Source organism: Narcine bancroftii, chromosome 7, assembly GCF_036971445.1.
Source record: "Narcine bancroftii isolate sNarBan1 chromosome 7, sNarBan1.hap1, whole genome shotgun sequence".
Classification (NCBI taxonomy): Eukaryota; Metazoa; Chordata; class Chondrichthyes; order Torpediniformes; family Narcinidae; genus Narcine; species Narcine bancroftii.
This window is the reverse complement of record NC_091475.1, coordinates 5,451,077-5,464,605: the sequence shown is the minus strand read 5'-3', so window position 1 is coordinate 5,464,605 and position 13,529 is coordinate 5,451,077.

Below are 13,529 nucleotides of genomic sequence, written 5' to 3'. Positions count from 1 at the left end.
CCTGAAATTTCCACCCAAAAATGTTGGTTTTGAGCAATACCCTTGGTCTAAGAAATACCCCCCCCCCCCCCCCCCCCATGCTCTGGCACTTGCCACTGACTGTTAAAGGCAAATTACAACATTTTAGAAACAAATGATCATTTAAAAGTTTCAATTTTATTTGGGCATTTTAAAATAAATCGCTGTCGGCTCCTGTAACAGGTCAGTTAAAGCTGTACGAGAGCTGACGGCAGCTGAACTGGGTGGATGGACCCCGCAGAGGAGCACTGAGACTTGGCAAATAACTAATGGGTATGCGCGAGATTGCATCGGAACTGGTGGGAAGATGGTAGACCGCCATCAAGGTACAGATTGTAGACCCTGGAGCATAGGATGATTTTTAAAGGTGAAATTTTAAAGTTTGGATCGTCCTAAATGATGGCATTTACAGCAGAAGAGAATGTGTAGGGAGATTGCTAATAGATGCAAGTATAACAAGGTTAGAAAAATGATCATGTTTATTGTCGTTTAATTTGCAACTGTACTTGTTGGCTCCTCGTGCCACACCCTGGAACTGCTTCAGCTAGCAGGCTGAAAACAAGTGAGGGGGTAATGCCATTACTACACCACTAAGCGATCATCCCAATGGCGGAGCAGGCAGAAGAGAGGGTATCTCCAAATGCTACAAAGGCAGATGAGGATGCCCAATAATGAATAGGGAGGCTTGCGAGCACGCCGTGAGAACTGCGGTGCACCCATAGCACTCAGAGCTTGTCTACCTCGCATGTGAAGCCTGGATTTGGCAGACTGTGCAGAAGGAACCATCACTGGTTCAGCGGGCAGAAAGGCGATTTGCAGCAATGCGTCATGGAGTGCTAAGAGGGCACAGTGAGACACACAGAACACTGTTGGCCACCCACTGCATCCTGACCTGTCTTCTCCCGTCTCGACTATGTCTTGCCACTGGGTCCAGATAGGCCGGGACGAGAGAGTGAGGCTGACAACCTGCGCAACTCTCCCTCACTTTAATCCAAGTCAAGTGTAAGTCATGACTTCAAGCCCAACGTTACTTTGAAACCATGGTCATCTTCGACTATGGACGAACATCAACATGTGCACTGAAATTTTTACTTGCTACAACTGTACAGAGACTTTGTGAAATAAAAACTACAATAGGTTATATTAAATTCAAAAGAAATAATAAATGTTCAGTTCCTGTTGTCCAATACAAAAGTGGCTGTGTTATAGTGGAGATGGTCCTTTCTGTGGTGACAGGATGGTTCCTGATTGGCAGAGACTGGAGGGGGAGTTCTCCAAACAACGAATGTAAAGGAATGTATGTACATGATGCTACAGATGTGAAGGGACTGCATGGTTTTCTTTTGTGCATGGTTTTAGCGGGAGAGGTGCTTTTTTCATTCCCTTGATTGGCCAGTTAACTGTAGTCAATAAAAAGAGTAGAAGCTCAAGGAGAGCGGCCAAAGTGTGAGTGGCTCAGTGTAGATGTGCAAATTTGAGGCTTTGGTGAGTAGAGGCTGGGGAGAAGGTGCTGGAGTTGAGGCAAGACAAGGACAGATTTTTCTTGCTCTTTACACTTAAAGAGACAGTGGGAATGGATATGCTCCTCTTCCAGAATGTGCATAGTCAGGGAAGCCAACGCTATCGCTGACAACTTCATATCTGTGAAGTGCATCCAACTGCAGCTCCTGACTGACCGTGTTAGAGAATTCGAGCTGGAATTGGATGAACTCTGGATCATTCAAGAGGCCAATGGAGTGATAGAAGCTACTGGGATGCAATCACACTGAGGAGGCAGGAGGAAGGTAACTAGATGACAGGAGAGGGAAATGGAATAGGAAGGCAGTGCAGGGTACCCCTGTGGCTATTCCCTTCAGCAATAAGAATAGCCCTTTGGATACTGCTGTGGGCAATGACTTATTTGGGCCAGGCAGCAGCAGCCAGACTAATAGCATCGTGGTTGGCTCTGAGCCTCTGAAGGGAAGGGTGAAGACTTGCAGAGTGATTGTCACATGGGGACTCGATAGTCGGGAGGACAGGTGGGAGAATCTGTAGCTGCAAAAGCTACTGCAGGATAGAGTGTTGCTTCCCAGGTGCTCAGGTGTCTCTAGCGGGGGAGAATATTCTTGAGGGGGAGGGGGAGTAACCAGAGATTATGGTAACCATTGGTACCAAAGACATAGGCAGGAGTTGGGTAGAGGTCCTGCAGAGTAAGTTTAGGGAGTTTTGGAAAGAGGCTGAACAGCAGGACGTCTAAGGTGGTCATCTCTGGATTACTCCTGGTGCTACGAGCTGGGGAAGGGCTGAACAGGAAGAGAGTGCAGACAAATGTGGCTGAAGAGATGGGGCAGGGTTTCAAGTTCTTGGATCACTGGAGCCTTTTCTGGGGAAGGGGTGGCCTGTACAAGTGGGGACAGGTTGCATCTGGACTCAAGGGGAAACAATATCCTAGCAGGGGGGCTTGCTCATGCTGTTGGGGGTGGGGTTTAAATAAGATTTGCAAGGGAGGGGGAACCAAATGAGGAAGCAGAGGAAGAGGTGCTTGGCACACAAGTGGGGACAGCTGGTATGGTGTTTGTGTTGAAGGCCAGGTGGATCAGGCAAAGCTGCAGCCATGGGGTGCATCGCAAGGCAACAGGGTCACAGAGTCAAATAAAGGGCTAAATGTTTTGTATTTAGATGAAAGAAATAAAATGGATGACCCTGTAGTGCAGGTACACGATGTAGTGGCTATCATGGAGTCACGACTAAAGAATGATGTCATTGGAAGCTGAATGTCCAAGGATACACAGTATCGAAAGGATAGGCAGGTAAGCGGGGGGTGGGGGGTTGGCGTGGCTCTGTTGGTCAGGAACAACTTTAAATTGTTGGAAAGAGGTGACATAGGATCAGAAGATTTCTTAACTCATTGCGGATTGAGTTAAGAAACGGCAAGGGTAAAATGACACTGTTCGTTGTGTAATGCACCTGAGATGATTAGAGAACTTGGGGTAAATGAGCCATTAGGGGGGCAGTGATCATTCTATGAGTTCATTTTGAGATTTAACAAGGAGAAAATAAAGTCAGATGTGTTGGGATTTCAGTGGAGTAGAGGGAATTAAATTGGCATAAGAGAACTGGCCAAACTAGGTTGGAAGGGGGCTCTAATGGGGAGAGAGCAGTAACGGAGGGAGTTTCTGCAAGAAATGGGGAAGGTGCAAGACAAATGCATAACAAAAAATGTCACTACTGTGGCTGACTAGGGACATCAAAGGCCATGTGAAAGGAAAAGAGATGGCATAAAAGGAAGCAAAAATTAGGGGGAAAGATAGAGGATTGGGAAGTTACAGAAGACGACAAGAAAACTCAAAGGAGGGAAGTAGGTTGGAATATAGTATCACAGAGGGTATAAAAAAGCTTCTCCAATATATGAAGAGTACAAAGGCAACATCTTCATTCTCGAAATAAAAATCTATGTATCCCATTCAAAATATTGTTACTTTAAAAGACATATTCCAACACATATTCCATATTCCACATTCCAACTCAAGGATATGCACAACATGCCTTTTAAAGTCTCCAAAATCCCTTCAGGTTGTGTCAGTCAATCTCAAACCTTTTTCGGCTGTGGCCCCCTTTGGACTCTGCCCAAAGTTTACAGGCCCCCTTCCCTTTGAAGTAGTCAAGTCTAATAGGCTTCTTCATATTTCTCTCCTACTGACTAGATTAAAAAAAAATATTAATGTCACGTGAGGAGAAAAGAAAATGGGGCTTTTACTTAAATGTGCTGTGGCTCTGGGGGTTGCTGGTGGTGCTGGTGGGGGGGGGGTCATTGGGCCACCCATTGAGAATGGCTGCTCTATATCAGAGTGGTAGGGGCATATTGACCAGTAATGTGCTTTTCTGCAGTGAGTTCGGATTCTGTGAAGCTGAAACTGTTTTAATTTACCCCCGCGAAATTCTCTCAAATTGCCAAATACCTTTGGTTATGAGTGAAATTTCAAATCTCCCTATTTGTAAGATGCATTGCAACAGATAAATGAAGAAGTAAAATAAGCATCTGTTAATATTTTGCCCTTTACTTTCACATGGTTCCATTTCAGTGAATTAATTTCTTGGCTATTTGTAGTCCCAGAACCGAACTCCTGCTACAACTGTTTGATTGTAGCTATGAATAAAATAATCAAGCAGGAAGAACCAAAAGCAGAACAAAGTGACATGGGCCAGTTTTGGTTTCTCAGCGAAACTATCCTTCACTTCCTCGCCTTGGGAATGAAGCCAACATATGAAAAGGACACCCCAGTAACGCTCTCTTCTCTCCCCCTCCCTTCAGTTGAAAATATGCACCTCCAGATTCAAGGACAGTTTCTTTCCTTCTATTACCAGATGCCTGAATGGACTGCCACAAGAGTAAGATATCACCCTGCACTGTTTGCCCTTGTGTATCTTTCAATGTCCTGTACTTTTGTCTTACGTGACATGATGCTTTTATTCTACCCACTGTTCTATGTAGGGATTGACTTACATGGATAGCACATGCAAACTTGGTGCTCACTGTATTGTGGTACAATTCTATTCAATGTTCCAAATATCTTTTGAATGTTATGTTTATATTGATAATATATGAATGCAGAAGTGTGGTGTTACCACAATGTATGTATGTGCTTCTGGGCTGGCCCAACCCTGAACTTGTGACTCCTCTCTCCCCGATGACCCCATAAAGGCTGTAACACCCAAACCCACCCTCCCTCTCAGTACCTGCTTTGGAACCGGGCCAGCAACATGTGAGATGTCCTGACATCGAAAGGTGATTAAAGCCTATTAAAATCACAGATCCTTGTCTAATTTGGTTGATTGGTAGCACAATAAGTAAATATATTTATTCATGCTCATTTATAGCGTGAACAATAATGTGAATAACTCAAACTGGTGAGCCAGAAATTATCTGCAGTATCTCAAAAGATAGTTTTCTTCTTCTAAATATTGAGTGTGATTAGTTTCATATGAATTTCACTGCGGTAAGGGAATGATTTAATTTTAAATATTTCCTTGTTTAACTCACTTGATTCCAGTCATAAACAATTACTCTGCCAAGTAATTGAGTAACCAGCTAAAACTGGTTAACTGGAGTCAACTGAGAAAGGGATGTCAGCACATTGGAGAATGGCACCAGTATTAGGGAAAGAGGAACCACTCTTTTGGAACAGGCTTTTCTAAAATTAAAGTTGGATGAGCACCTAAATTAATTGAATATGGAGAAAGGGTTCTGACAAGGTTAAGTTTAGACCAGTGGTTCTCAACCTTTTTCTTTCCACTCACATCCCACTTTAAGTAATCCCTATGCCATCGGTGCTCTGTGATTAGTAAGGGATTGCTTAAGGTGGGATGTTGGTGGGAAGAAAAAGTTTGAAAACCACTGTTTTAATCGTACCTCATTGACTCGTTATGTGCACGGTTTCAGAACACCAAAGGAAATGGGCCAATGACAATTTTCTCAAGCAAAATATTTCAGTAACAATTGGATCTAGAACAGGAGTTCTCAACCTTCCCTTCCCACTCACATCCCACCTGAAGCAATCCTTTACCAATCACAGAGCACCAATGGCATAGGGATGACTCAAAGGGTTATGTGAGTGGAAAGAAAAAGGTTAAGAACCACTGGTTTAGACTGTTGCTTACAGCAGTTGGATCAATAGTGCAGGATGGAAACTTCTAAGAAGAGAAAGCAATACATCTGATAAGGGGAGCTACAAATCTGTGAAGTAAAGAAGGTGATGGGGAAGATGATGGGCAAATGGAAACTGTTGGAGTGGGGATTGATACTGCAGAATAGAGCTGAGAAATAGGAGTGAGAGCAAATGGACTCTCTATGGTGATCCCGGTGACCTTGTCTATAAACAGTCCAGAGCTACAGTCTCGCCTTCCAGGTTTGTCTTGCAGAGAGATAAGACCCTCTTAGTGTACATATTAGTTTATTAAAGCTGTCTTATACTCGCACTGCTGGTGTGGTTATTGTCAGTACACTCTCTATTTGACAATATTCTCCAAGGCCTGAACATTTACTGTGTAAGCCTTGCCATGGTCTAACTCGCCAAAATTCAATACTCCCATTTTACATAGACATAAAAGATTCAAGATTGTTTTATTGTCATGTAATAAAACAGTAAAATATGATATTACGTGAAATTTCCTTTAGCTTACCATAAGGCAGATAAAGATTCTCCATCAGCAGAAATTTTCTGGCCCCCTTTACAGTCAGAGAAAGAGAAGCAAAAGAGAGTCCCCCCTAGGGTCACTGAATGTCCATGGTTTTGCCTCCGGTGCTTCTGCAGCCTCCGCAGATGCACAGCCTTCTGTCCAAACCATCAACAACCCGAGCACTCTTGGTGCACATCTGACATCATCTGGAAGCCTCCAGCACCCTCGGCACCCTCACGCACCTCGATTCCGATACCTGCTACTCCTTCAACCAACTCAAGCCAATCCACAGCCTGACGGAAGTCCCTTGACCACAGTTGCCTGCAGCCCACAGCCTACATGGGCATCATCCCTAAAGACACCAACGGTCTGCCTCCTGTATGTTCTTCTGCCTCCGAGCTCCTCTCTTATCCACCACTGTGGTCACCATCCCATGGGTCATCCCCTCTGTTTCTCCGTCTCGTTTATATTTTATTTAATATAAAACTACTTCGCAAACATATCACGATATTTCAAATTTAATCCAAGTACATGTGGTGTTTTATATAAAAAAAGAAAATAAAGAAATACAAAAGAAAGAAAAACTTATAAATACCCCCCCACCCCCTCCCCTCAACCCCCTATTAGAAAACCACAACAGGACCACTTCACTTTCCAATACTTTTAAACTTAAGAGACCTATAAGAGAAAGGGAATGTTCAAGATTCATTTAGATTTTAATACCAACAGATTGTAAATATGGGCTCCCTATTTCACAAAATGTATGATATTTATCTCTTAAATTCTTATGGGTAATTTTCTCAAGTGGAATACAACTCCGAACTTCTACATGCCATCTATCCATTCCCAAATCAATATCCGACTTCCAAGTTATAGCGATACATTTTCTAGCTATTGCCAAGGCAATCTGAACAAATTTTACTTGATATATAGTCAATTTTAATTTAGGTTTAATCCCTCTAACATCTCCCAGTAAAACTAACATTTGGATCTTGTGGGAATCTTACTCCAGCTATCCGTTCTAATAAATTACCCAAATTAAGCCAAAAAGGTTTAATTGTGGAACACTGCCAAGTCAAATGGAAAAAAGTACCAACTTCTTGTCCACACCTAAAACACATTTATATAATTCATATTATGTAACTTTTGTGGTGTTAAATATAACTGATGAATAAAATTTTACTGAACTAACCATTATCTCACATTTATTGTACTTTTCATACTCTCTCTACATATCTGAATCCATTTACGTTCATCTATTTGCTTATTTAAATCTACCTCCCATTTATATCTTGATTTATGAACTCCTTTTGTAATAATTTCTTTACATCTCTGTTTCTCCTTCTCAAACGGTGGGGTGTGTGGTGGTGGGGGGGGGTGCTCTCCCCATTTTCTGATGCCCTGCCAACTTCCCCAGAGTCTGCAACTCCTCGAGGTTGCTGTCGATCATCAGCACCGCCATCTTGGGCCTAAACAAAGATTTAAAAATAAACCGCCATAGTCTCCTTTAACAGGCTGTTTAAAGCCTGCACAGAGGCAACGGCAGTCGGGCTGGGTGAATGGACCCTGCAGGCCCACACCGGCAGCAGTACCACCATTCTTTGTACAGTACAAGAGTAAGCCATTCACCCCAAGATGTTTGGCTATAAAAATAGCCAAATTAAATTAAAACTCTACTACTCTCACCTGGCAGCCCTTTCTAAATACCCATCACTTTCAATGTAAAAAAAATGACCCCCTCCCCTTAAACACATCCTTTAGGGTGTGTAATTTTTTATCCTGGGGAAAAAAAATCCCAACCCTGTTTACTTTATCTATGTCTTTCACTTGCCTGCGTTTTCATTTCCAGTTGAACTGGACTTCTATCATCTCAGATAATTCTCCTCATCATAGAGACTGGGCAAAGACTGGGAGATCACTTCGTTGACCACCTCGGCTTTGCCCGTTGCGATAGTGTGGATTTACCAGTGCCCACTCATTTCAATTTTCTCTCCTATTCCCTTGCTGACGTCTGCACACGGTCTCGTGTGCTGCTAGACTGAGACCACCCGCAAAATGGAGGAATAACACCTCATCTTCTCTCTGGGCACCCTCCAACCGGATGGCATTAACATCGACTTCTTCGGTTTCGATTAAAACTGTCCCCCCACCCCCATAATGTTCCCTCTAATTTTTAGTCATCAGTGTGCGCAAACATCTTAGGTTGGGCAAATTGCTTTCCTGTGACGAAAGTATGTGCGGGCTGACTACTTGTGCAAATGATAATTTGAAAATATTTCAAGATAGCTTTGGCCCAGCCTATCTCTCACGGCTAATAAAACTGTATTGGCATATTTTAATATAAGATTGACTATTTGTTTAACCAACTAACAAGTTAACAAGAAACAGCTTTCTAAGTGATTGTTTTCAATAAGTATAATTATTCCTTACTGCATTATTTTTGGTAACTAACCTTTTGTGCGCACATTAATTTCCTTTGTGCTCTGGTTGCAAAACGTGTGTACACCCTCACAAGTGCACAGCTTAGAGAGAACAGTGTCCCCCTCACTTCCTCCCCATGTCTCCTTTCCTCTAGTTCTGTCTGTATGTCTCTCTCTCACTCACCTTTTCCCTCTGTTTCCTTTCACGGAGCCAAAATCAATTCTCACCTTTTCTCTTATCAAATTAATGCCTTTTGTCTGTTGGTCTCGACTCCTCCCCCTCCCAGTCTTTAATTCAGACACCTGACTGCTTTTTGCTTCAATCTGAAGAAGGACTCAGGCCTGAAAAGTCAGTTATATATCTTTACCTCCTCTGGACACTGTCAGACTGAGTTACTCCAGGATTTCTGTGTGTTTTTACTAACTCTCTTCAATGACCATTATACCACCAATTTTGCGGCTATCTGCCAAACTTGCTAACCATGCCCAACTACACTCTCATAAAAATTGTTAAGAAACACCAATGAACCCAACACTAATCCCTGCAGCATGTCACGAGTTACAGGCATCCATCAGAATAAGAATCCTTCACGACCACCGTCACGACCCATGCTTTTGGTCAGCTTGCCCCTGTTAACGTAAATTCCAAAATAAATTATGAAATCTGTTTTATGATTCAAATTTATTCAACTCCTTGATAACACAATTAGTTTGGGAAATTCACGCTGGGGAGAGCCTGCACAAACCTACTTTATTTATATAGCTAACCCTTTGGAGAAACCATGAATGAGTTCAACATTTAAGTCAAGTAATTTTGGGGTAACTCCAATCTGTTAAATAAACTGAGCCACAATTGCAATGAAATTATTTTTAACATTTGTATTCAGCTTCTTAACTTTAGTTTGTTTTGATCTATCAAATGTGTTTTCTTAATGGTGAGCACCCTTTGATGCGTTTACTTGAGCTTCTGCTTCTCAAAATAAACTTATTTATACAAAGAAGTTCCCTCTGCAAATTTGACCGCAGCTACTCTTGCATCAAGTGCAATATTCTGGCAGCTATTTTGAGACTGAAACATGGGTTATTTCCTCTAGATGCCGCATGACCTGCGGAGTTTCTCTGGCATTTTTGTGCATTGAACTACATCCCCAGCATCAGCAGACTCTCCGGTTTAACCCCATCATCATTACTGCCCATGGACGTTCAGGTTTCCATGGTCACATTCCTTTCAATTTCCTGGTGATCCTTTAAAAGTTGATGTTCCTAATTTCCCCCATTGGTTCATTGCCCAGTGAGCTAAGTTCTCACATTGCCTCGTAACACAATTGATTAGGGGTGATCTTGGGAAATCCTAGGAAGTTGGTGCAGCTGAAAAGGAGGAAACGATTAGTTTGCTGGTCCATTACATTTCAATGCAAAATCTCACTCTTTCTGTTAACAAAGGGAATTTATGTTACAAAAACTACTTAAAAAGTTTGATTTTTTTGTGCTCGACAAAATGAGGAAATATTGACATATGTAGTTCTGCATCTGACAGATGTGCCCATCTTTGGAACAATATAACTAGATGTTCGCTGAGAAGCAGCATGGTTCGCGTAGCCATTAGCTCAATGCCATTACAGCGCCAGTGACCCAATTTTAAATCTGCCGCTGTCTATAAGGAGTTTGTATGTACTTCCTGTGTCTGCATGGGATTCCTCCAGGCACTCTGGTCCCCTCCCTTCAAATGCGTATGGGGATTGTAGGTTAATTGACGAATTTTGGCAGCATGGGTTCATGGGCCGGAAGGGCCTGTTTGTCTAAATTTAATTTGAAAGCATCAGGTACTATTTGTAGAAGCTCGTCTTATGCAAATTATCTTCCTCCAAATGTGTCAAAATGTATGTTTTTGGCAGTAAAGAACCTGACGTTCAGATGGCTGATATTATCTTGATATTTTTCTGGTTTTATTAGGTGGAAAGTTGACACAGCCAGCTGCAAAATCATGTTCTATAACCAAAAGCTAATTGGCTTAAAGTGGTGACTAAGGCTTTCAAATTTCATCGATGTTTTGTTCTAGACATTTTGAAAGATGAGGGAGAAACCCTAAAATGACTGACATTGATTCAAGCTGAAAAACAGGTGGCCAGTTTGACATTTAGCAAAGTGATTTTCAAATAGCCTTGAAGTTATAGTTTGTCATTCAGGATAATCATTCCATGTCATGCTACTAGGCCATCCAGAGGGCCATGCCGTTGGCCCATGAGTCGGTATAGATCAGAACAGGTCCTGTGGAGGTTCCACTTCCCTAAGGGTAGGTGATCCAGACCATAGCCACCACGATGACCCACAGGGATGTGTTCCAGCTGGTCAGTTCAGAGAAATCTCACAGGTGCTGATTATCTTTCTTTTTCAATCTTTTTACTAACCATATTATAGGTAAATAATACACGAGGAGAATAGGAGGACATCAGTGCTCCAATTGTCACTGAAATATTTTGCTAGAGAAAAATTGTCACTGGCTCATTTCCTTTGGAGTTCTGAAACCGTGCACATAACGAGTCAGTGAGGTACGATTAAAACAGTGGGTTTCAAACTTTTTCTTTCTACTCACAGAATATCTTAAGCAATCCCTTACTAATCATGTGGAGGTCTCTTCAAATTTAACAGAAAAGAATTCATAAATCTGGACAAAGGTGGGAAACTGATTTAAATATTACTATCGGAGAGAAACACAGGTCAGAATTGTCCCATGATAGTATGATAAATATAATAAATGTTCGATATTGATTGGTTCAATATAATTTTTTGCATCAATTATATCTCACCCCCTAGAAATTAAATGGGTTGAAGTCTAATTTATCAGATAAATGTTTTTGGTGAAATCAGGAAATGGGCACTTTTTTATACTCTACTTGGTCATGTTCAAAATTGAGACCTTTTTGAACAGAATGAACAGAAAGGGTTACAGAAGTTAAATTTCCTCAAGATCCAATGATTTTTTTTTGGATAGGTAATCTTTCTGGAATTAGGCCAAAATTAAAGTTTAATAAATATCAAACACAATTTGTGAAAATTGTTTTGACATTTGCAAGGAAAACTATAGCAGTCTCATGGAAATTAAATTAAAATTTAGGAATAGATAAATGGCACTCTGAATACGTAGCTGCTTACTTCAAAAAAATTACATATAATTTGAGAAATAGGCTTGATAACTTTTAAAAAATTTGGTGCCCATAGTTACGTAGAGTAGGTATTACATTATGAAAGATTCCCTGAGCCTTGATCCTTCTCAATTCCTTGCTGATTATATATTATTTTAGGTTAAAGGCAAAAAATAATTTAATTTTTGTAAGTTCTAATCAGAATATCTTCTCCTATTTCTTTTTCTCTCTTATGGGATTATTATTTCGGGGGAAGTGTTTGGGAGGTATGGGGGAAAATATTATGTACTATGTATTAAGAGTGTTCACATATAAAACTGAAGCACATTTTGAATTTGGATATTAATTCATGTATGAAACTTAAATATTTAAAAAAAAATTTAACAAAAGTATCCAATATGTGACTCCTAACTTTCTCAAAACTTAAACATGACAGGTTGTTGTTTATTGCATGCTGGTTGGAGAGTCTGCCCAGGGACAACAACATTGCCCTTCTCTGCATCCTGGAAAATTTCACTGATACTTGGACCCAAAATGATTCACAGATGTTTATAATTCCTCAGTGGGATAAAATGTCTTCCGAACAGAAAATGGTGAAACTTCTGCGCAAAAAAAAAAGGCTCGTGGCCCCTCTCTTCAATCTCCAGTTCAATTAAGTCTGTTGTAATAAGTCTCTCCTGGCCATTATCCAAGTGACCAGAGAGAAAGGATGCAGGTGCCGGTGTTGAGATGCTTTAAAAGGGATAGGATGGAGAGGGATGTAGAAGAAGGGGTAGAGCAGCATTACTAATCAGGCATAGTATCACAGCAGTAGAGAAAAGAAGGATGTTGTGGAGGGATTGTCTACTGAGTGAGTCAGAAACAGCCCTCAGGACATTGAGGAGCAGACAAGTAGGCAAACTTTGGAATACACCTGTAGCTAAGTATGAAGTGATGTATTTTGGAGGTCAAACTTCAAGGTAGAGTACATGGTTAAAGGCAGGATTCTTAATAGCGTGGAAGAACAGAGGGACCTTTGGGTTCAAATCCAAAGATCTCTCCAGGTTGCCCCACAGATAAGAAGGCGGCTTATGGTATGTTAGCCTTCATTGGTCGGGAGATTGAATTCAAGTCATGAAGTAATGTTGCAGCTCTATAAAGCTCTGGTTAGACCACACTTGGAATGTTGTGTTCAGTTCTGGTCAAGTTATTACAGAAAGAATATAGAAGGTATGAAGAGGGTGCAGATGAGATTTATGAGAATGATTCCTGGATTAGCTAAGGTGTCTTATAAAGCAAGGTTAACAGAGTTAGGGCTTTTCTCTTTGGAGTGAAGAAGAATGAGAGGTCCACAGATTATGAATGGCAATAATAGGGTGGACAGCAAGCACGTTTATCCTTGGATGAGGGTAGCAAATACCAGAGGACACCTGTAAAAGGTGAGGGGAGGAAAGTTTAGGGGAGTTGTCATGGGTAAGATTTTACAGAGAGTAGTGGGTGCATAGAATGCATGGAGGTGGAGGCTGGTACAATAGGGACAACCTTAGACAGGCCGGTGGATGAAAAAATCGAGAGCGTGAGGTAGGGAAGGTTTAATTTGCTGAGTAGGTTTTAATCAGTCTGCACAACATTGTGTTGCAATGTTCTATGTTAAGGAGTCACAAGTGGTTTTGATGACTTTGTTCTGTCTTGGCATAAATCAGGATTTGTTGTTTAACTTTTATTTGCAAAGATAAGGTGCTCCCAACTTCATTTTGGGGATTTTATTCATTAATCTTCAGCAGTACGTGAAGTGAGGTCAGCAGTGTTTCTA